Raw genomic sequence first — 21,537 nt, forward strand, 5'->3', positions numbered from 1 at the left:
TGAGTAGCTAGGACTATAGGCACATGCCACCATGCCCAGGTATTTTGTAATTTTTTTTTTTTTTTTAGAGACAGGGTCTCTGGATGTTGTCCAGACTGAATGTTGCTGACCTCAAGTGGTGCTCCCACTTCAGTCTCCCAAAGTGCTAGGAGTACAGGAGTGTGCTTAAGTTTCATTTAAACCTTTTTTTTTAAATTTTTTTTTATTTTTTGAGATGGAGTTTCACTCTTGTTACCCAGGCTGGAGTGCAATGGCGCGATCTCGGCTCACTGCAACCTCCGCCTCCTGGGTTCAGGCAATTCTCCTGCCTCAGCCTCCTGAGTAGCTGGGATTACAGGCACGCACCACGATGCCCAGCTAATTTTTTGTATTTTTAGTAGAGACGGGGTTTCACCATGTTGACCAGGATATTCTCATCTCTTGACCTCGTGATCCACTGGCCTCGGCCTCCCAAAGTGCTGGGATTACAGGCTTGAGCCACCGCGCCCAGCTTCATTTAAACCTTTTATGTTTAAATGAAACGTGGCCTTTACACACATACTGTAGGGACTAGATATTCTGAACATTATTTAGAAACAATCTATAACACATTTTTATATGATAAAAATTTCCAAATAAACCATATACATAAACAAACATTGTTATTGCAAGCCCATGAAAATGTTAATATAAGGAAGCAAGTGAGTTTTGAAGAACTAAAAATCTTGCCCTGTAGAGAATTTTATACACTGGCCAAGATCAGATGGCTCTTCCTCTCATCTGGTTAGTGTTATGATGGGAATGGCATAGGGAAAATGGGGAACAGAAGTTAGTGCCTCAGGAATTCCTCATCTTCACCTACACAGTTGTAAAATATATTTAACAGGCCCCTGAACTTCCCCTTTCTTAGAACAAAACCAAAACCAAAATTTACATAATCCACTATTACCAACATGGAAACATCATTTTCAAAAAATTTGGTTGCTCTGACAAATTTTTTTTAAAAACATTTATTCAGCATAATGATCAGACTATTATATTTGGCAATCAACAGCATGGGTGTAAAAAAAAAAAAATCTACATTAAAACCCTCTGTTTGAAAACTTTCCACAGAACAGAAACTAAAATAACCTGTTATACAATTAGACAAATACAGTCCTTGAGCTTTTTGCCCATACATATGAGTATTTGTCTAAATCATGTCTTCTTTGTAGCAGCTAGGCCCTGCCACCACTGTGCTTGGCTGAGTTCACAAATCTGTTGTAACCTGTAGCTTCCCTGTCACTTCTCTGGCTCTCCTCTCCTGCTAAGCTTTATTTCCTGGCTTATTAAATCTTCTTGGCTAATTAAAATCTTCTGCCACTGCCATAGCTACTGCTGCTACTGGAAGCACCACAGCCACCTTGGTTTTGTGGTTTGGCAAAGTATTGGTCTCTACCACCATAGGGGCTTCTGCCTCCAAAGTTTCCTCCCTTCGTGGGTCTGAAACTTGAAGACTGATTATTGAAATTGCCAAAATGATTGTAGTTTCCACCACCTCCAAAATTGCTCCCATCATTACCAAATCCATTATAGCCATCCCCACTGCCACCATATCCACAACCACCACGGCTGCCACTAAAGCCACCATGACCACTGATGCTTCGTCCGTCACCAAAGTTGTCATTCCCACTGAAGCCAAAAATCACCAAAGTTTCCAGAGCCACGTTGACCTCTTTGGCTGGCTGAAACACTGGCCATTTCTTTCTTTGACAGTGCTTTCCTAGTTTCACAGTTGTGGCCATTCACAGTATGGTATTTCTGAATGACACTTATCCATAGAGTCATGGTAATCAAAGGTTATAAAGGCAAAGCCCCTTTTCTTGCCACTGCCTCAGTCAGTCATGATTTCAAACACTTCAATTTTTCCATACTGTTCAAAATAAACTCTTAGGTGATATTCTTCAGTGTCTTCTTTAATGCCACCAACAAATATCTTTTTTGCAGTTAAGTGGGCACCTGGTCTTTGAGAATCTCCTCTTGAGACAGCTCTCTTTGTTTCCACGACTCTTCCATCCACTTTGTGTGGCCTTGCACTCATGGCTGCATCCACCTCCTCCACAGTGGCATAGGTGGCAAACCCAAAGCCCCTGGAGCACTTGGTGCTTGGATCTCTCATTACCACACAGTCTGTGAGCGTTCCCCATTGCTCAAAGTAGCTCCTCAGGCTCTCATTGGTTGTTTCAAAGCTCAACCCTCCAATAAAGAGCTTCCTCAGCTGTTCCGGCTCTTCAGGAGACTCGGTCTTAGACATGATGGCAGGGGGAAGAGAGACTTTAACGATGTTTCCTCTGTGGCATCCACAGGCAGAAAGGACTGCCAAAATTTTAAGAGCTCTATTGAGATATAATTTACATATGATAACATTCACTTGTTTTAAGGGTACATTCAATACTTTTTACTAAATTTACAGAGTTTAACAATCACAGACAAGAGTTTTTTGAAGGTGACTGACTTATAGAAATGATTTAGTTAAGATCCTATAGGTATTTGTAATATTGTTTACATGTAAAATGTTACAAATTCAGGCAAGACTAAGAAACTACATATATACGGCATATGTATATAATTATCAAAATATATGGGTGTTATAAGAACTTACTCATTTTGCTTTTCCTACTTGAGTGGACAAAGGTCAAGGCAGTTATGGAAGGTAAACAACTTTTATAATATCAATTAATTATACAGAAATTCAAGTATCTCATTAAAGGAAAAGCAAGATTACAAAAATCAGGTGACAATTACTCACTTTACCAAATAATTATTTAACCTTTGAAAATGTCTAAAGATGTTCTCTAAATAACAATCTCATTGGTATTTCTAAATACTACTTATAAAACTTTAATCAGGCTGGGCACAGTGGCTCATGCCTGTAATCTCAGCACTTAGGGAAGCCAATGCAGGAGGATCACCTGAACCCAGGAGTTTAAGACCAGCCTAGGCAACATGGGGAGACCCCGTCTCTACAAAAATAAAAACAAAAAATTAGCTGGCATCGTGGTGTGTCCCTGTAGTCCTCTATATTCCCCTTGTAAAGACTACAGGGAGGCTGAGGCAGGGGGGAGGCTTGAGCCCAGGTCAGTCTGTAGTGAGCTATGATCACACCACCTCACTCCAGCCTGGGTGACAGAACAAGACTCTGTCTCAAAGAAATAGAAAATAACAAAACTTTAGTCCATTATTATTAGATTATTATTTTTCAGAGATAGGGTCTCATTCTGTCTCCCAGGCTGGAGCGTATTGCTGTAATCTTTTTTTTTTTTTTTTTTTTGAGACAGAGTTTCGCTCTTGTTACCCAGGCTGGAGTGCAATGGCGCGATCTCGGCTCACTGCAACCTCTGCCTCCTGGGTTCAGGCAATTCTCCTGCCTCAGCCTCCTGAGTAGCTGGGATTACATGCATGCACCACCATGCCCAGCTAATTTTTGTATTTTTAGTAGATACGGGGTTTCACCATGTTGACCAGGATGGTCTTGATCTCTTGACCTCGTGATCCACCCGCCTCAGCCTCCCAAAGTGCTGGGATTACAGGCTTGAGCCAATGCGCCCGGCCTTGCTGTAATCTTATTTGTTCATTGTGACCTTGAACTCCTGGGCTCAAGTGATCCTCCCACCTCAGCCTCCCAAATTGCTGGTAATGACAGGAATATACCACTATGCCTGGCTAATTTTCTTTTAAGTTTTTCAAGCTATGAAGTCTTGCTATGTTGCCCAAGTTGGTCTCAAACTCCAAGCCTCAAGTGACCCTCCCACCCCAAGCACTGAGATTACAGGTATGAGCCACTGGGCCCAGCTAAATATTTTTTTTAGACTTTGTATGAAGTGATACACATTTTATAAGTGGAATCCTATGTTGTTTGTTTGTTTGTTTGTTTGTTTGAAGACAGAGTCTTGCTCTGTCGCCCAGGCTAGAGTGCAATGGAACGATTCTGGCTCACTGCAACCACTGTCTCCCATGTTCAAGCAGTTCTCTGCCTCAGCCTCCCAAGTAGCTGGGATCACAGGTGTCCAACACCATGTCTGGCTAATTTTTTGTGTTTTTAGTAGAGACAGGGTTTCACCATGTTGGCCAGGCTGGTCTCAAACTTCCGACCTCAGGTGATCTATCAGCCTCAGCCTCCCGAAGTGCTGGGATTACAGGTGTGAGCCACAGCAACCGGCCTGAAATGTGACTTAAAGGAAATGATCAAGTTTATTCCTTGTAAATACGACCTGAAATGTGATTTAAAGGAAATTGGTAAGTTTATTCCATGTAAATACAGGTAACAGAATACGTAAGATTTTGTGATATATTATTTTTCCCCTTCCACATCACAGATTCTTCCAATTCCAACTTTAAAAAATATTATGTATTAGATTCAGTAACCAAGAACTGAAATATAAAGACAAATAATTAAATGTAAACACAAGGATTTAAAAGTTGTAAAAAGACCAGTGGTGGTACTTTGAATAAGCAACACCTGGGCGTTTGAGACAAACAGCAGCGGTAAGAAAATGATTAGCACATAGTCTAATATACATACCATGCTGGACAGTTTGGCAACTTAATTAGCTTGTCAAGAAAGCCGATCTCTTTTCTAAAAGAAAGGTCTCCTATTTCCAACTGAATTAAAAGGGGAGGCTTGATAATTTAATTATGACGCACGTTAATTCATCCGTGGAAGTTTGGGTTCGATTTCGAGCAATAAAGACGCTATGTGGTTTGGTTTACAGTGCAATGACAGTACCAATTTAACATTTAATCATCAAGAAGAAGTGGATGACAAAGGCAATGCCAGCCATGAGTCGAGTGTGTCCCTTAACTTTGCAAGTGGTATTTACGTAGAGAAAAGGAATTTGTTTACTTTCAACGGATACTGCATCTCAATTGTCTTGACCTCCCTCAACACATTAACTGTAAAGTGATTAATGAAGTTTGAATGGAGGCTCTGGTTACACCAAAAGACAAACTATACACCTCTGCAATGTTTTAATTAACAGCTAACACTTCAAATTAGTTTGTTGTTGCCACAGTAATTACCTGTTCCAACGAGTGCATGGAGGAAGCATTTTTATGAGATATTTTCAGTGCTTAGTTTTTGAGTGTTCCATTTGTTTATGGCACAGGCCTTCTGGGAACAGTCCCAGCCCTTAAAATTGAGCACACAACACATACACTTTAGGATGGCAAAAGCTACTAGCCTGGTCTAAGTACTTACTATCCATACTTTCTTATTTCATTTGGAACAATAGTTTCTAGATGACCAAAGAAGTTGATCTTAATCTTTAATCTTGGTAGAGAACAGAATCAGACAATTTATTGAGCTGGTAGAAAATAGAGAAAATTATTTAATCCAATCCCCTTCTTTTATAGCAGAAGCACCCAAAAGCCAGGTTAAATAACTTATCCAAGCTCACACAGTCAGTGCAAAGCCAAGACTGGAACCACGACACAGCATGCGTATTTTAGGACCTAAAGGAACTAGATGGTGATGTTTCATTTTTTTACCTGTATTCCAAGGCAGGGAAACACATAATTCAAAACTTACAAAGGTACTGACCTATTTCAATCAGGCTAAAGACCATTATGTCCAAATTGCTCCAGGCAAGGAAGCATTCTGCAATCACTGCCAATCTATCCTGGGAGGCAGAAGGGCAAAGGGGGTCGGCTCTGAAGTCACTGACAGCTCGAATCCCAGCTCTGCTGCTTCTTAACCATGTGAACCTGACTGTCAGTAAACCTCACCAAGTCTCAGTTGTCTCTAGTCTGGAATAGAGAAAGCAGTCTCTACCTTACAGAGTTGTGAGGATCCAATAAGATAATATGTATAGGACTCGTAAGTACGAATGAAATGTTAGGAAGGTAGGAAGATTTCAGACTAGCTGAGTGATTTAAGAATGAAAGCTGCCAAAACAGACTGAAAGAGTAGTAGTGTCTACGTGCCAGTTAGGTTATATGCTCTACAAATGAGCCTCTAATAAAGCTTTAACAACAAAGAAATGGCAGAAGTTTGCAATATATCATTTATTAAGAAAAACTAATGAGTAGTATTACTTCACATTGAACCAACTTTGGAGACAAAGAATTAAAACAGCCATCTGAAATGCTATGGATATACCACGTTCCAATTTCTAGATTTCTTACCATGTTTACGTATTGCCCACTACTATAAGTTAGTTTATTCACACTACAGATAGGTGTGGTAAGTATGTCACCCAGGTATTCATCTCAGCAGAAACATCACTAAACAATCATGAGAAGGCCAAGTTTTCATTCTCCTTGGGTTAAGAAATAGGAAAACATAAGCTACCCTAAAAATATCTATATACGTCCTTTTAATAAGCTATCTTATAAACGCTACAAAGTTAAACTTCAATGGTACTTCTACTCTTCAAACCTTATGTGCTCTATTACTGCCATTAGCACACTACAGAAAAGTATTTATGTGCCTGTCCCCAATACTGGGCAGTGAGTACTGCCATGTTTTAATCATCTTTGTATTCTTTATGCTTAGCATATGTCCTGGCCTATGGTGGGTGCTCCTTCATAAATGTTTGACAAATTACTACTTCTGGATGAAATATTTGACAAATTACTACTACACTTGGATAGTGCTTTACCAAAAAAAAAAAATAAAAAGAAAAAAAAAAAAAGAAATCCACATCCATTTAATTCATTAACTTTATAATCTTATGAGTGGAAGTAATTATACTCATCTCCATTTCATGGGTAGATTTCTAACTGCAGAATCAAAAGTCTTTGCAAAAAATTCATCATCTGGCCCCTGGTTACCTCACTGATCTCTGCTTCTGCCAGTCTCCCTTATACACCATACTCAATTCTGTTCCACCAAACATGCTCCTGCCCCAGGTCCTTTGCACCTACTTCTAAGGCCTGGGTCACTTTCTCTAATATATACCTGGCTTGCTCCATTGCTTCCTTCAGGTCCTGTACTGTTTCTTTGGCTTTCCTACATAAAACAGCACATTCTCCCTTCACTTTTTTTTTTTTTTTTCCTTAGATGGAGACTCATTCTGTCACCCAGGCTGGTATGCAGTGGTACAATATCAGCTCATGGCAACCTCCGCCTCCCGAGTTCAAGCTCCTGAGTAGCTAAGACTACAGGGGTGTGCCACCACAACTGGCTAATTTTTATATTTTTAGTAGAAACAACATGTTGTCTGGGATAGTCTGGAACTCCTGACCTCAGGTGATCCGCCTGCCTTGGCCTCCCAAAGTGCTGGGATTACTGGCTTGAGCCACCATGCCTGGCCATTTTCTTTGTTCTTCACAGAATTAGCAATACCTGATAAACGTATTAATTATGTCTCCCACCACAACAAAGGAAGCTCCATGAAAACACAGACTTTTGGTATTTTTTGTTCACTGCTATTATCTCCAGTGCCTAAAATGACATCAGGCACATTTTACAAATAATCATTAAATATTTGAAAGTTTAAATTTTCTTAATTGCTCTAGATCTATTTTGGTTTTTATTTTTAAGACAATTTCATTAAGTTTTTCTAAGAAACTGCCCATTTTGTGTTTCAAATTTATGGTCATAAAGTTATTCATTGGATCCTACTATTTTCTAAAATTGCTGCTGTGTCTAGAATTATGTTTCTTTTTTATTCCTAATTTTGTTACTCCTATCTTCTGTTATATTTGGTAAGTTTTTCCAAGGAGACAGCTTTTAGTTTTGTTGAATTGTTTCTTGAATTCTCACTTAATAACTTTTGTTCTTTAGTATTTTTTTCCTTTCACTTTCTTTGGGTTTACTCCCTGTCCCACCTCACTGATTTTCTTGAGTTAGATGCTCAGTGTATAATACCCCGTTATTCTTTACTAAGGTGTATATAAACCTATCCCTTAAGAATTACTTTGGTGCATCTCATGAGTTTTCATATTAATACACGGTATTTATGGTTCAGTTGTAAACATTTGTATTTTCATAACATTTCTCTAGTAATACTTTTTGCCTTAAGGTCTATTTTGTCTTATGTTAATATAACCACAATAGCTTTCTTTCTATTAGTTTTTGCCAGGTATCTTCCCCCACCCTTTCAACTTTGCTGTGTGTATCTTGGTATTGTAGAAATTTCTCCCAATATAGTCTAAAATAGCAAACAGCTATATTTTTAAAAATGCAATCTATTAGCTGCTAATATTACCCTACTTATATTTATTGTAATTACTGATATATTTGGACTTATTTCTAGCACCTAATTCATTTACTTTACACCTATCGCCTTCTCTCTTCCTCTATTGTACTGAATTATTCTCCCTTTAGTCCATCTATTTGTTTCGAAGTTACACATTCTATTCACTGTTTTACCCATATTATTTTTAACAATCCTATCTGACATGACAAAATATAAAGTCAATTGCTATCTATATCCTTCTCCTAAACAATATAAAAATCTTAGAATGTTTTAACTTCAATCAAGCCCTTCTCATCTTATTATTTTGTCCAGTCTTTTCATTTCACTTCATTGTGAAATTAGTACTATCGTTGTCTTATACAGTCAGATTTACTTAAATGGTCACCACGCCTTCTTTCATTTTATTCCTTTCTGGATTCAATTGTATTCCATTCGTTTATTTCTGCTTGCTTCCCTACCTTCTAGATTTCCTACCCTGTGATTTCATTTATTCATTGCAATCAACTACTCTACTGGTTTATAAGTTCTTGTTAAAAATTATTGTTTATCTTCAACAGTTATTTAAATTCACAGGTATATACTTTATTTATTAGTAGTGGTTTTTTGTTTTTGTTTTGAGACAATCTCGCTCTGTTACCCAGGCTAGAGTGCAGTGGCACAATCTCAGCTCACTGCAACCTCCACCTCCCAGGTTCAAGCGATCCTCCTGCCTTGGCCTCCCAAAGTGCTGGGATTACAGGCATGGTGTCCACTTTTTAAACTATATTGTAGGCTCTAACTACCTAACTATGCTGTAAATCTATGCTGTAAATCCTTTTTTTTTTTTTTTTTTTTTTTTTTTTTTGAGACAGAGTTTTGCTGTTGTTACCCAGGCTGGAGTGCAATGGCGTGATCTCGGCTCACGGCAACCTCCGCCTCCTGGGTTCAAGCAATTCTCCTGCCTCAGCCTCCCGAGTAGCTGGGACTACAGGTGCGCACCACCATGCCCAGCTAATTTTTGTATTTTTAGTAGAGACAGGGTTTCACCTTGTTGACCAGGATGGTCTTGATCTCTTGACCTCGTGATCCACCCGCCCTGGCCTCCCAAAGTGCTGGGATTATAAGCATGAGCCACCGTGCCCAACCCTTGCTGTAAATTCTTAATGTAGGGTCTACATTATCTTCTACTTTACTCTAAGTTTCAAGGGCAGGGTCAAGTTCCATTTTATTCATTACTATATGCTCAATCTCTACCACAGATTATGATATATTCCTCTTAGATTAGATCCTTAATTTATATATTTAATAAATACTTAATGCATGTCTCTGATTGCTAAGCAATAAGCTAGGCAGTATAGATACAGCAGAGAACAAATGAGACCAAGTCCCTGACCTTGTGAAGCTTACCTTCTAATAGGGGCTGACTGACAATAATCAAATACATATACAATATGTCAGGTGGTGGTAAGTGCATTGAAAAAAATAAAGGTAAGGATGCAGAGACTGATAAAGAGTAGGGACATGCTATTTGATATTAGGGTTGGGGAGAAAGTCAGGAAATGCCTCTCTCTTCAGGTTACATGTGAACAGTATGGAAGCACACCATTCGGACATCTAGGGGAATGGGATTCCAGGTAGAGGAAACAGCAGTTCAAAAGCCCAAGGTGGAAATGTGTGTTTGACATGTATGCAGAAGTGGAATAAGCAAGAGGGCTAGCTGGGGGAAATGAGTCAGAAAGGTAATGGGAAAACAGAGTGTGTAATGCCATTTAGGCCACGGTGAGGACTCTACCTTTTATTCCAAGTGATATAAGAGGTCATGAGCAGAAGGGGAGACCTAATATTTTAAAGAGATCACTCTGGCTGCTGGGTGGAGAGAACACATTGCAGGAAAGCAAGGATAGAAACTGGGAGGCTACTTGGGAGGCTTTTGCAATAAAATCCTAGCAAGCAGTAACAGTGATTTTGAATAGTGAAACAAGAAAAGAATGATGAAAGGTGACCAGCTTCTTGAAATACTGAGGAAGAACTCACAAGAGCTGTGGAAAAAAATATATATAATATGAGAATAAAAGAAGCATGAAGAAGGACTGCAAAGTTTTTGTCTTTAGTAACCTGTAGCATACAGTTTCCAACTACTGAGATGGGAAAAGTTGTAAATGAAGCAGGTTTCCAAAGAAATCAAGAGTGCAGTTTTAGATAATTTTGAAATGCCTAGAGGACATCCAACTGGTAATCAGACATGAGTCTGAAATTCAGGACACAGGCCAGGGCTGAAGACATACATTTGGACTTCCTCAGCAGACAGATGACATGTAAAGCCAACCTCACTTAGGAAGTGAATTAAACAGAGAAGAGATGTAAGGACCGGAACTGAGGCTCTCTAAATTCAGAGGTCAGAAAGGTAAGAAGAAAACAGTAAAGGAGATGAGAAGGTACAAACAGTAAGCTAACGACAGACACCAAAGAATGGGGTCCCTGCCAAGGCCATGAAAGTTGATGCTCTATCTTCCCCACTGCCAAGTGAAGTACCTTGCACAAAGTGTTCAAAAACCATGTGACTGATTTCAAAAACAATACTTGGGAACAAATCTGACTGATTATATTATCTACTCTTTGAAATTTTAAAGATGAGTCTAGTATAATACATATAGGGTTAGAGGTGTGCTCACCTTCACCTAAACTGTTAATGAGAATTTATTAAAAGATACATCATTACAAAGAATAATTTGAATTTGTATAATAATCTTTAAAGGTAAGGAAAATAGACAGGACACAGTGGCTCACATCTGTAATCCCAATACTTTGGGAGGCTGAGGTGGGAGAATTGCTTGAGTCCTAGAGTTCAAGACCAGCCTGGGCAACATAGGTGATACCTCACCTCAACAATAAATGAAAAAAAAAAAAAAATAGCTGTGCATGGTGGCACATGCCTGTGGTCTCAGCTACTTGGGAAGTGAGGTGAGAGGATCACTTGAACCTGGGAGGTAGAAGCTACGGTGAGCCATGATTGTACCACTGCACTCCAGTCTAGGTGACAGAGTAAGACCCTGTATCAAAAAATAAATAAAAAGTAAGAAAAGTAAATATGTAAAAATAACATGTTTAAAAAGTCCACAAAGGACATAAGGGAGAAACAACCTGTGTTCACATTCCAACATCTGGACTCCCACAGAAATTTATGCCACGCATAAGATCAATTGCATCTGGATTTTACCATGTTTACTAAAATTATTTATGCCTAGAATTTCAAATTCTAGGAGAAACAAAAAAATATGAATCATCCCAGCTGACTCCTATTCACAAAATAAATAACCTAGAGCTGATCATATATTTTCTGATAAAGCTGGTACAATCTCATATAATTAAAGTAGGCATCTATTTTCTATGACAGTATTCTGTGTATTAATTTCTAAACATATTCCAATCAAATTATTTTAAATTATGAGCAAAAAGAATTTATAATAGGGAGCATATGTGCTTTTCTAGTGCCTGTGAGGTAGGATATAATTAAAGAAAGAATGGGAAGGCTGGCCCATAATCTGACTATAAATATTTCAGATTTCAGCATAACTGACAATACCCTATGTCATAAATGTCAATTTATTAGCAAAATAGTTATAAAAATGAGTATGAAAATACCCCTTTCTTTGCCTCTTGGAGAAAAGACCTGGAGCATAATTGCATGTAAAATGACTTTTAATCACAATGGCAAAACAGGAAAACTGAAATGACAGTATTACCACTTTCTGTGAAGGACACAGGGCACTTCCTTCATTAACTACGTGAACTAAATGCCACTGACTTAAATTCTACTTCTCACATAACATACTTCAAAGAAGATTAGTGAAAAGAGGGACACAATTACTTCGTGAATTATTAATAGAGTGTTATCAATTGTTGAAAGGTTCTCCAAATGGTTAGGAAACCTAAGAAAATAATCCAGTCACTAAAATAGTGAAAGCAATGGTTAGGATTTGGCTCAAGAAATAACCAGTAATTAAAAAGGGATGGTCTTATTCTAGGTAAGCAGGAAAGAAAGTGATCATTATTTTGTTCCCTGGACAAGAAAAAAGGTGAGCAAAGTCTATTTTAAAATAAATAAAAGTTACAAATGTATTTGTTGTTATTAGCTCACTGCAGAGACAGCTCCCTCTCTCAAATAGTAACATCAGCTCTTTTTTATGCAAAGATTGCACAGCTTGCGAGATAACCTGTATTCCCTGATTCTCTATTCTCTGAATGCCCTAGGGATTTACAGGACGTCCATCAGACAACGGGGCAGAGGTAAACAGACAAAGGAAAAGAAAGCTGAGATCTGATTCATTTTGAAAAAGTTTGATCAAGACAAGAGAAACCATTGTCTAAAATGCAATTCTTAATTCTCCTCATTGGCACAGAAAGTTATGAGTTGGTCACACTCAGGTTCAATTATTAAATCTACTACCTTACTAAAACATATGACATTTGTTAAAGCTAATATACTATAGGATCATCAGTTTCTATAATTACAGATGATGCTTCTTTGCTCTTTGTATGACATTTTACTTATTCACCAAAAAAGTCTCTGCTTTCAGGTAAATTTAGAATAACAAGATAGAAGTCTTTCTTCAATTTAGAAGTTTCCAATTTCAAAGACTTTATAGTGTTGGCATAAAGGAAAACTAAAACAAAAAGAAAGGAGATGGCAGAAATCGAGACGGTTAAACTATTAGGAGATACCTACAGCACGAGACTATGAGTCTCCTACTTAAAACAAGTAATCTGAGAGTTGATTGTATTACATTTTTCCAAAAGACTGTAAGGCTGAACAACTCTGAACACAATACAAAACAAGCAAAACACTTATCTGCCATATAAAAGTGCATGAGTATACAAATACTGATATAAACAAAACAAAAATCTTTTAGTATCTTGTAAGATTAATTTAAAAACCCTCTAGATGTCACCTTTTAATGCCATGATATGGTTTCAGTAACCACATGTAAACCAGTTGTGGTTCAGCTAACGAAAAATATAATTTTTAAATGTTAAATAAATTTAATTTTTTAAATTGAAATTTAATCTTCTAATCACTTGGTCTTTTTAGAAATTGTTCACTTAGTAGGTTTATTTGAAGGTAGATATTATTAACACATTTAGGACTAACGGCCAAACTTCAAAATTTTAGTACACTGTCACTTACTAAAATAGCCATCCACAGAAATACTTCAAATAGTGTCAGGGAAATCAACACTGACAGTTGTTGCCTTCCATAATAAACACATTAGCCAGGCTCTAGCTGTTAAAATAGGAACTCCAAAGTAAACAGCAGTTGTAAAAAGAAGCTTTTATGTAAACTGTACTAGTTCAAACAGCAGTCTTTGCCAACCTTCCTTCTGCCTAAAAACCCGTTACAGATGCTTGACTACTGATTGCAAAATAACTTGTGGTTGAAAAGTCCAGACGTGGTGGCTCACACCTGTAATCCCAGCACTTTGGGAGGCTGAGCTGGGCGGATCACTTGAGGTCAGGAGTTCAAGACTAGCCTGGCCAACATGGCAAAACCCCATCTCTACTAAAAATACAAAAAATTATGCAGGCGTGATGGCACACACCTGTAATCCCAGCTACTCAGGAAGCTGAAGCAGGAGAATCACTTGAACCCGGCAGGCAGAGGTTGCAGTGAGCCGAGATCATGCCATTATACTCCAGCCTGGGCAACAAGAGCGAAAACTCCATCTAAGGGTGGAAAGAGAGAAAGAAAAGAAAAGAAACAGAGCCCCTCATACTGTTCAGGTCTCAAGTCAAATATGTTATTAGGTCACAGATACTAATTTCAAGATACTGACTGTACACAGGGCTCATAAATCAACCTAATCTATGATATGGGGAACTTGGCTAGGTTAGATTTTCAAGAGAAAATTACTCTAACTCTACATTTGCTTATTTCTTCCCCTTTCTACTCCCACACCTGCCTCAGAGTTAATGTGGTCATCACTATCTCTGTATTTCTTCCATAAGTTGATGTGACCTGGTTCAAGTCTTTAACACTCTCCACATCAACCAGAATAATGTCTTTTAATATATGGTCTGAATACCTTTGAGATCAAGGAAGCTGCAGTCATACTGATCTCCTGATCAAGGATTCTTAAAGAATGTAGTGGGCAAACAGAGCAGCAAGAGATATAAATCCTAATGATGAGAATGAAGGAAAGAAATGGAATAGTTAGGTAATATTTGTGGGGGGAAAATAGAAATACCTTGAGGATTAACTAGCTAGGGAACTCTCCTGAAACAACTTGATAACCATGTAATCTCTGCTTACATTTTCTGGGAAAACTAAGAACAAATTACTTTCCAAAATCAGATACATAAACAGCTACTTCAAAAAATCTCCTTATTCTAATAATTAATATTCTATTGTGCTTTATAGTTAACAAAATATTTTACATAGAGTGAAGTTATTTGATTTGCACAAAAATTTGTGAGGTAGATATTATTATTATCCCCGCTTTATTGATGAGGAAACCAAGGCTTGGTGAGATTACTGACTGCTACAAGATTCCTCTCTGTAAGCACTGGAGTGGGAAGCAGATTCTGGTCCTCCGAAGCCAAATCCTGTCCATGTCCCAACAAGCTTTGTGTGAAAATAAACTGGTTGCTTCTAGATCCTGTAATTTCAGTTGTCTTCAACATTCTCCGGATATGGTCAGTGTTGCTTTTTTAAAAGCAATAGGGAAAATCGATTGAATGGCTCACTTTTCAGACCTGCATTAACTTTTTCAGGCCACTGGGGTACAATTTACTAAATTACCTCTTCTAGAACACTAAATAGTACCCTAGTGGGTCAAAGAGTAAATGCACCTCTGAAAAGTGAGCCATTTCTTCCCTTCTTCCCCGTAATACCAGATGTAATATGTCCCCTATGAAGAAAATATTAACCCATTTCCATTAAAAACTCAAGAAATTGTCCCACACTAGATAAAATGACTATGGGGAAGCTTCCCTAGGGAGCTGAGGAGGAGCAAAAATCTCTCTTCTATAATCCTGTCCACAATACTGTTGACAAGTCAACATGGACTTATAAAAAAATATTTGTTTTTCACTCAATAGAGATTTATTTTCATCAAGACCTCCAAAGAATAAAAATACAAATTCAAAGCTGATGGTTTCCAGGGGGCAGATGCAGAGGATATCATGATGGCTAGTTTCACCCTGCATTACAGTGTTTAAAAATAAGCTCAAGCATTCATCTTGCTTATGAAATAATAGATATAACCCAAATAGCTGGTCTTTCACATATATCATTATACTACAGGTAATCTCTTCGACCAAATGAAACAAACATTCCTTGGCTGGCATGTAAGCATATTATTACTTCTAATCTCCATAAAAGCAAACTCTCTGACACATTTTTGAATTGTCTTAGGAATAACTATGAAGTGATTTAACATTTGCAAGCTACCTTAGCGAAGCCAATCTTTTAAGTTTTCAGCACTGTTAGTCCCTTACTCTTCTGGAAGATAGCTTTGCAATGAAAATAAGACAACTTTAATTTAAGAATCATCCAGCTTCTAATTAAACTGCCATAGGCAGCTGGTTGGATAAGTTTTAATCAGTTTCAATCACCTATTGATTGGTACACTGAAGCCTAAAAAATTAAAAGTAAAAGATGATTGGGGAATTGTCCCATCTCAGAACAACAGTAGAGGCCTCTGTAAATAACTCCTCTTTTAACCATCAGCTAAATGAACACTTCAATACTACGGTACAAAGTCTTCTGCAAAATTACTTTAACTAACAAGCAGAAATTTATCAGCTTCAGCCAAAATCAATGCTGAAATCAATTTGAACACTGGTTGTGTCTAAAGGGGCTCATTGGCAATTTAGGGAAATTACACCATGTAAATGCCTGTGCTTTAATTGAACAGTTTCATCAACTAGGCTGTGATTGCTGTCCATTCATTTATTTACTTTCGCTGTAGCTACCATTCTGCAAAGAAATGGCTTTTGTCAGGCTAGAGAGAGGCACTTTATCTTCATTTTGTGCACTTTTGTGCATAAAAGACTTCATGAAATGGGCATATCATGACTAGGGTCAAAAGAAACCAGGAGAGACTTTTTCCTTTAACATAAAAACTGAACAACACAAACTACCATATCTTATACCATCGAGGGACAGTCATCTTTAAACCAATAATAATAAGGCATCTGGGTGACTTCCCCGCACATGATATTGTGCCTCTACGTTGATGAGCTATGTTCTGGACAACAAAAGGAAAGTATTTGGACTTTAAACTCAATTCTGCCAATGTTCTTTTTGAGATATATTTGTTGAATTCCAAAAATACGTAAACTGTGTTAGAACATTCTCCCTCAAAAATAAAGTAACATTCTGTTTTTTTAAAATCCTTTGAGGTCAGTCAAGGGAAGGTGCTATTCTCCAATCCATTTAGAAGATTAAAACTTAACAGTGTAACATATGCTTTTAAAATATGATAAATAGGAGGAGAAAGCAGAAAGCGGTCTATGTGAGAGGAGGGAAACTAACTTCCTTATAAAGACCAGCAGGCCCAGAATATTTAGATTCCAGAAACGATTTAAATACACTCATAAACTAACTCACAAACTTACGGCAATGAAAAAAAAAAGAAAACCAAAGATAAAATTTCCAGGGAGTCATCTGTTCAACTGACTGAGGTTCAGAGATCAGCATAAACATTTCTGACATTGGGCTAATCAGTTATTCAAAGATTACAAGTTCCAGGGAAGGAAGGAGGAAGGGCGACAGCTATGTGTTCATATGGGTCTTCTATAAGATACATGTGCCTGGTGCACAAAACAAAAATGCAAAGTACAATTGAAGTATATCTGCTTAGAGACTGCTGGCAGAAATTCTCGGGTTTGCATATATTCTGTTTATTTTAGCATCTCATAGAGCCAACCTGTAATTATTTACTAGGAATGGACTAAGAAATAAGAAAGCCTGGGTTTCAGTGGTGGTCCTATCTTTGACTTGCTCTGAATCCTCAGGGAAATCCATTCATCTATCTGCGTTTCAGTTTCTTCATAAATCAAATGAGAATGGCAATACCTACTGTGCTCAGCTACATTCTCACACAACTGGGACCACAACACGAGGCTTGTGATTGGGGCCCACTGTGGAAACGTAAACACAACCACTGTGCCTCTCAGTGCCTCTTGCATATTGCATGTATGCAGGCAGGCAGGTCCTTGAAACATTTCCCTTGAGACTGCAAAAGAGCAGGGCAACTTCTCATTTGTCCCTTCAGTCAGTTACCCCAGCTGTTGTGCTCTGCAAATACTAAGAATCACTTCCAAAAGAAGTTAAAAGAGAAAAGAAATAAACAGTGTACACGAACTTAACTTTAACTAAGGTAAAAATTCATTCTATAATTTTATCCGATGTATGGTTTTCTCTACCGCTTACAAAGTTTCATTGGCTATATATATTCTGTTGGTAAGGCCACGTAAAAATATATTTTATTCATAGTTTTTAGATAACTTTTCTGAAAATTTAATTATGGTTTAATGAGTTTTATGTTTATTGACTAAGTATATTGTTACATTTTGCTGCTATAGTTATCCGTCGTAATAGAATCGGTATGTTTGAGAACCTCACACGATACATATCTTCCAAGTACATTAAGCTTGTTAAAATGCAATATTGATTGTGCCCTAAAGCAAGTTCTAATTTTGTATGAACCTTTTTCATTTTATTCTTTAAATTCACAAAACAAAAACCATTAACTGCTTCTAGCAATAGCAGTACTTTACTCTCTTTTTCTTTCTTTTTGCCATACTGACAAGGAATAGTATGGAAATTTTAGGGTCAAGAAGACAATATGATATAAAGTCACATTTAAAAAGCAAATTAATGTTGTTTCATTTAAAGAAAATTAATGCTTAGTACCCACAACCTGAATCTCTATTGCCATTTCCCCCTATAATTTTACAACCTGCTCCTCCAATTCAATGTTAGTGTACAAATAAGAACCTAAACATATTTCATTCTAGTAAGGCAGCAATTTAACAGAAACATGGTCTCCTACATCAAAGTAACCAATGACAGAGCAAAGAAAAAAAAAACTGTGGCAGAAAGTTATACACAGTAAATGCCTTTTGGACTTTCCAGTGAATTATTTTCCAAAAAAGCAATTTAAGTAAATACCCCAGATGCTATGGTATACAAATATTTGCTCGTGCAATATGCCAACCAAGAGACTACAATTTTCTAACACATCAAATACTGTAAAATAGCTATAAAAAATGTAATGTGTCTTATAAATCAAGAAATACACCACCTCCACTAGCACAACCATATAATTAATCCAGAGATTCAATTATTTAATTATAAGTTTTTGGTAAGTAAGGAGACCCAAAGGGTAGGCCAGATAACAAGTTATGTTATCTTAACTGTCAGCCAAGAAATGGTTATTTTAACAACTACTAAAAAGCCTCTAAAATGAACACCTCAAGTTGATATATCACTGACTTTTACATTTATATCCTGATTTTATATCTTCCATCCAAAAATAATTTGGGTCAAAAATTAGGAAACTCAGAGACTGAATGGCAAACAGAAAAACCTTGGCTTGGGAAGCAGGTGTCAGAAGACCTGAGTTTTAGTCTTGACTCGATCTTGGGCATGCCACTTAGCCCTTCCAAGCTTTATCTTTCTCATAATTAAAAAGCAGGTAACTTACCTACTTAGCAAGGATTTTGCAAGGACTAAAAGACCCAGAGTGATCAAGCCCTGTCCATCTCTCCACCCTCCCCAGAGCTTACTCTACTCCAATCACACAAGTTCATGTCTATCTTAATCTTAGGTCTTCTGCCTGAGTAGTTACTTTTGCCTATAGGTTTCTTCTCCCACATTGTGCCTTAACCGATTCCTTCGTCTTTTAGGTCTCAGCTCAAACAGCACCTCCTCAGGTCTTTCTGAGCACCTCTTCTACATTTTTTATAGAACTTGCAAAGTCTGATAGAATCTTACTTCAGTATTTATTGTCTTGATTACTGTGTGCCCCACTAGTGTGAGCTCCGAAGAGGGACCTTGCCTATCTTGTTCACAACTGGACTGCACGTGCTAAGAACAGTCCTCGGCACAGTTGACGGGATGCTCAGTGAATAAATGAACATATACGAAACAAAATGAAGCAACACCTGACATATGATTTTTGTGGTAACTGAATGCTGAATTCAGTTCTGGGACTTCAGACTTGGGAGAAACCTGTGCAGTCATCTCATGTCCAAGTCTAAGTGGGAATTCTTTTCTCAGCAGTTCTGAACAACAGCCACATCATTCTGCTTAAGGGAGAGGAGTTCACAACTTCCCAGAGTCACCTAGCAATGAACAACACATTGTGTCCATCCTTAACACTGTGAAGAATCTGCCTCTGCAGGTAAATCCCTGAAACACTCACTAAGTGCCTACAGTAGGTAAGGCACCATGCTGGGCCCTGTAAGGACTCCCACCTAGATACCCTAGACATGACTCTCCTCCAGGGAACACAACCCAGTGGGAGGAAGAGCAGAAAGAGTATATTAATCACTCTAGCCAAAAGCTGACTGTCAAAGAGACATTCAAGACAGGCAATTTCTGTCTAGTCTTCAGAAGAACATAAAGTCAATCTGTTCCTCATCTACAGAAATGCCCTTCCAACTTTAAATCAGCTGTCGTGGAGCCCTTTAATCTTCTCTTCCTCAGAGAAAAGTTAGCCAATCCCTTTCAAACACTTCTCGGCTCAAATGCCAGTTCCTCCATGAGGCCTTTCCTGATCCTTCCTGAGGAAAGAGGTAAAAGCTATCATTCCTTCCTCAGCCCCCCAGATCTGTGCACCATACATAGACAGGAGGTCCAGACTGTGAGGTCCTGTGCGTACTTGGGGACAGAACTTCTGCATCTATCCAGACACAAGTTTTATAAGGCTGAGCTGTCCCCAGCATCTGACACAGCATCCTCCACACAGCACATGCTCAGAACTTGGCTGCGGGACAGATGAATGAGGGACTGAACAGGCACAATTCCCCGATCCCTCATTATTCTCTCCATTGCTCCTCTGGGGGCTCTCTGAACCGTCCACATGTCTGTAAACTCAGCATCCAGAACTACGTACAGGAATCCAGAATCCAAAAGTGACAGACACTATGTCAATCCCTGATGTTATGCCTTCTTGGTGTGGCAGGGAATAGATTTCAAATGGAAACTAGATCTCTTCCACCCCATAACACAGAAGTTTGCTAAGGTAATGTTTACCTGTTCACAACCACTTTTGCTGGGGACTTTAAATGTCTTTATAAATAGAAGATTTTTATTAAAACATTAAAAAGAAGCCTTGCCACTTCAAAACTATTTTTTTCTCTGAAAGGAGATGAGGTTGAAACACTTAGATTCAGCAAATTCTTACTTGAAATATTACCATAATGTATTGATTTTTACCAGACTCAACTGACTGAAAAGTTGTTTGTATAGCAATATTGGCCAAACCAATATACTAGAACAATTTTGTTACCCATAGCAATCAAGTGCATTTCTGAAGTATAATTATACTGTCATAAAAAATTAAACCAAGACACCCTTTTCCAAGCAATAAAACAATAAAGGCTATAAAACAGGAAGAAAAAAAGGCTAAATAAATGAGATTTTAAAAAATGAAATCTAGTGTCTTTCAAAAACACTATTGCCTCTTCTTCCTTCCCTTAAGCCAAGGTTAGCAGAAAATGATCAATACTTCAATCTCAATAAACATTTTCAATAATAGTTAATTCGTGTGGAAACAGAGTCTGAAAATCTCTGCTCAGCGACCTGTGACATCCTGTCATGTTGGTTGAATGCCAATAATCCATCATTGCCATAATGGATATGAGCATGTGTGAAGTTATAGGAACATGGAGGGGTGGGGAAAAGCAAAGGTGGGAAAGGTACAGAGAACCATGAGCTCAGGTTCATTCCTTAGTTTCGAATCAATACAATACACATTATCATACAAAACAAACCTGTAACAGTGAATGCTGAGAGAAGGAGAGAAGGAAACATACATAATTAATTTTATTTGACAAATATTCATTGATTTTCTGAAAACGTTAATATCTTTGCTTGTCACATGATATTATAATGCAATCCAGTCACATACAAACATTTAATTTTGCATTAGGATGATGTCTTGTTTGCGTGTTTAAATTATGATCTTGGCTGCAAGGAAAAGACTCTTTATGTGATTAGAAATTTAAAGTCAAAATAAATCAAACCATCATCCTAGCTTTCAGGTCAATTTTAATAGGTTGTTTTTTTTTTTTTTTTTTTTTTTTGTTTTTTTTTTTTTTTGAGACGGAGTTTCGCTCTTGTTACCCAGGCTGGAGTGCAGTGGCGCGATCTCGGCTCACCGCAACCTCC

General features: G+C 37.8%; 1 protein-coding gene and 1 pseudogene across 4 annotated transcripts in view; both read right to left on the reverse strand.

Moving 5' to 3' along the window:
• Nucleotides 1–21,537, reverse strand: part of MAP2K5 (mitogen-activated protein kinase kinase 5) — a 273,895-nt gene that overhangs the window by 187,519 nt on the left and 64,839 nt on the right. The window lies entirely within an intron of this gene.
• LOC141583473 (heterogeneous nuclear ribonucleoprotein A1-like) lies at nt 184–21,022 on the reverse strand (annotated as a pseudogene).

The sequence above is a fragment of the Saimiri boliviensis genome, chromosome 2 (assembly GCF_048565385.1).
Source record: "Saimiri boliviensis isolate mSaiBol1 chromosome 2, mSaiBol1.pri, whole genome shotgun sequence".
In the NCBI taxonomy this organism is placed as follows: Eukaryota; Metazoa; Chordata; class Mammalia; order Primates; family Cebidae; genus Saimiri; species Saimiri boliviensis.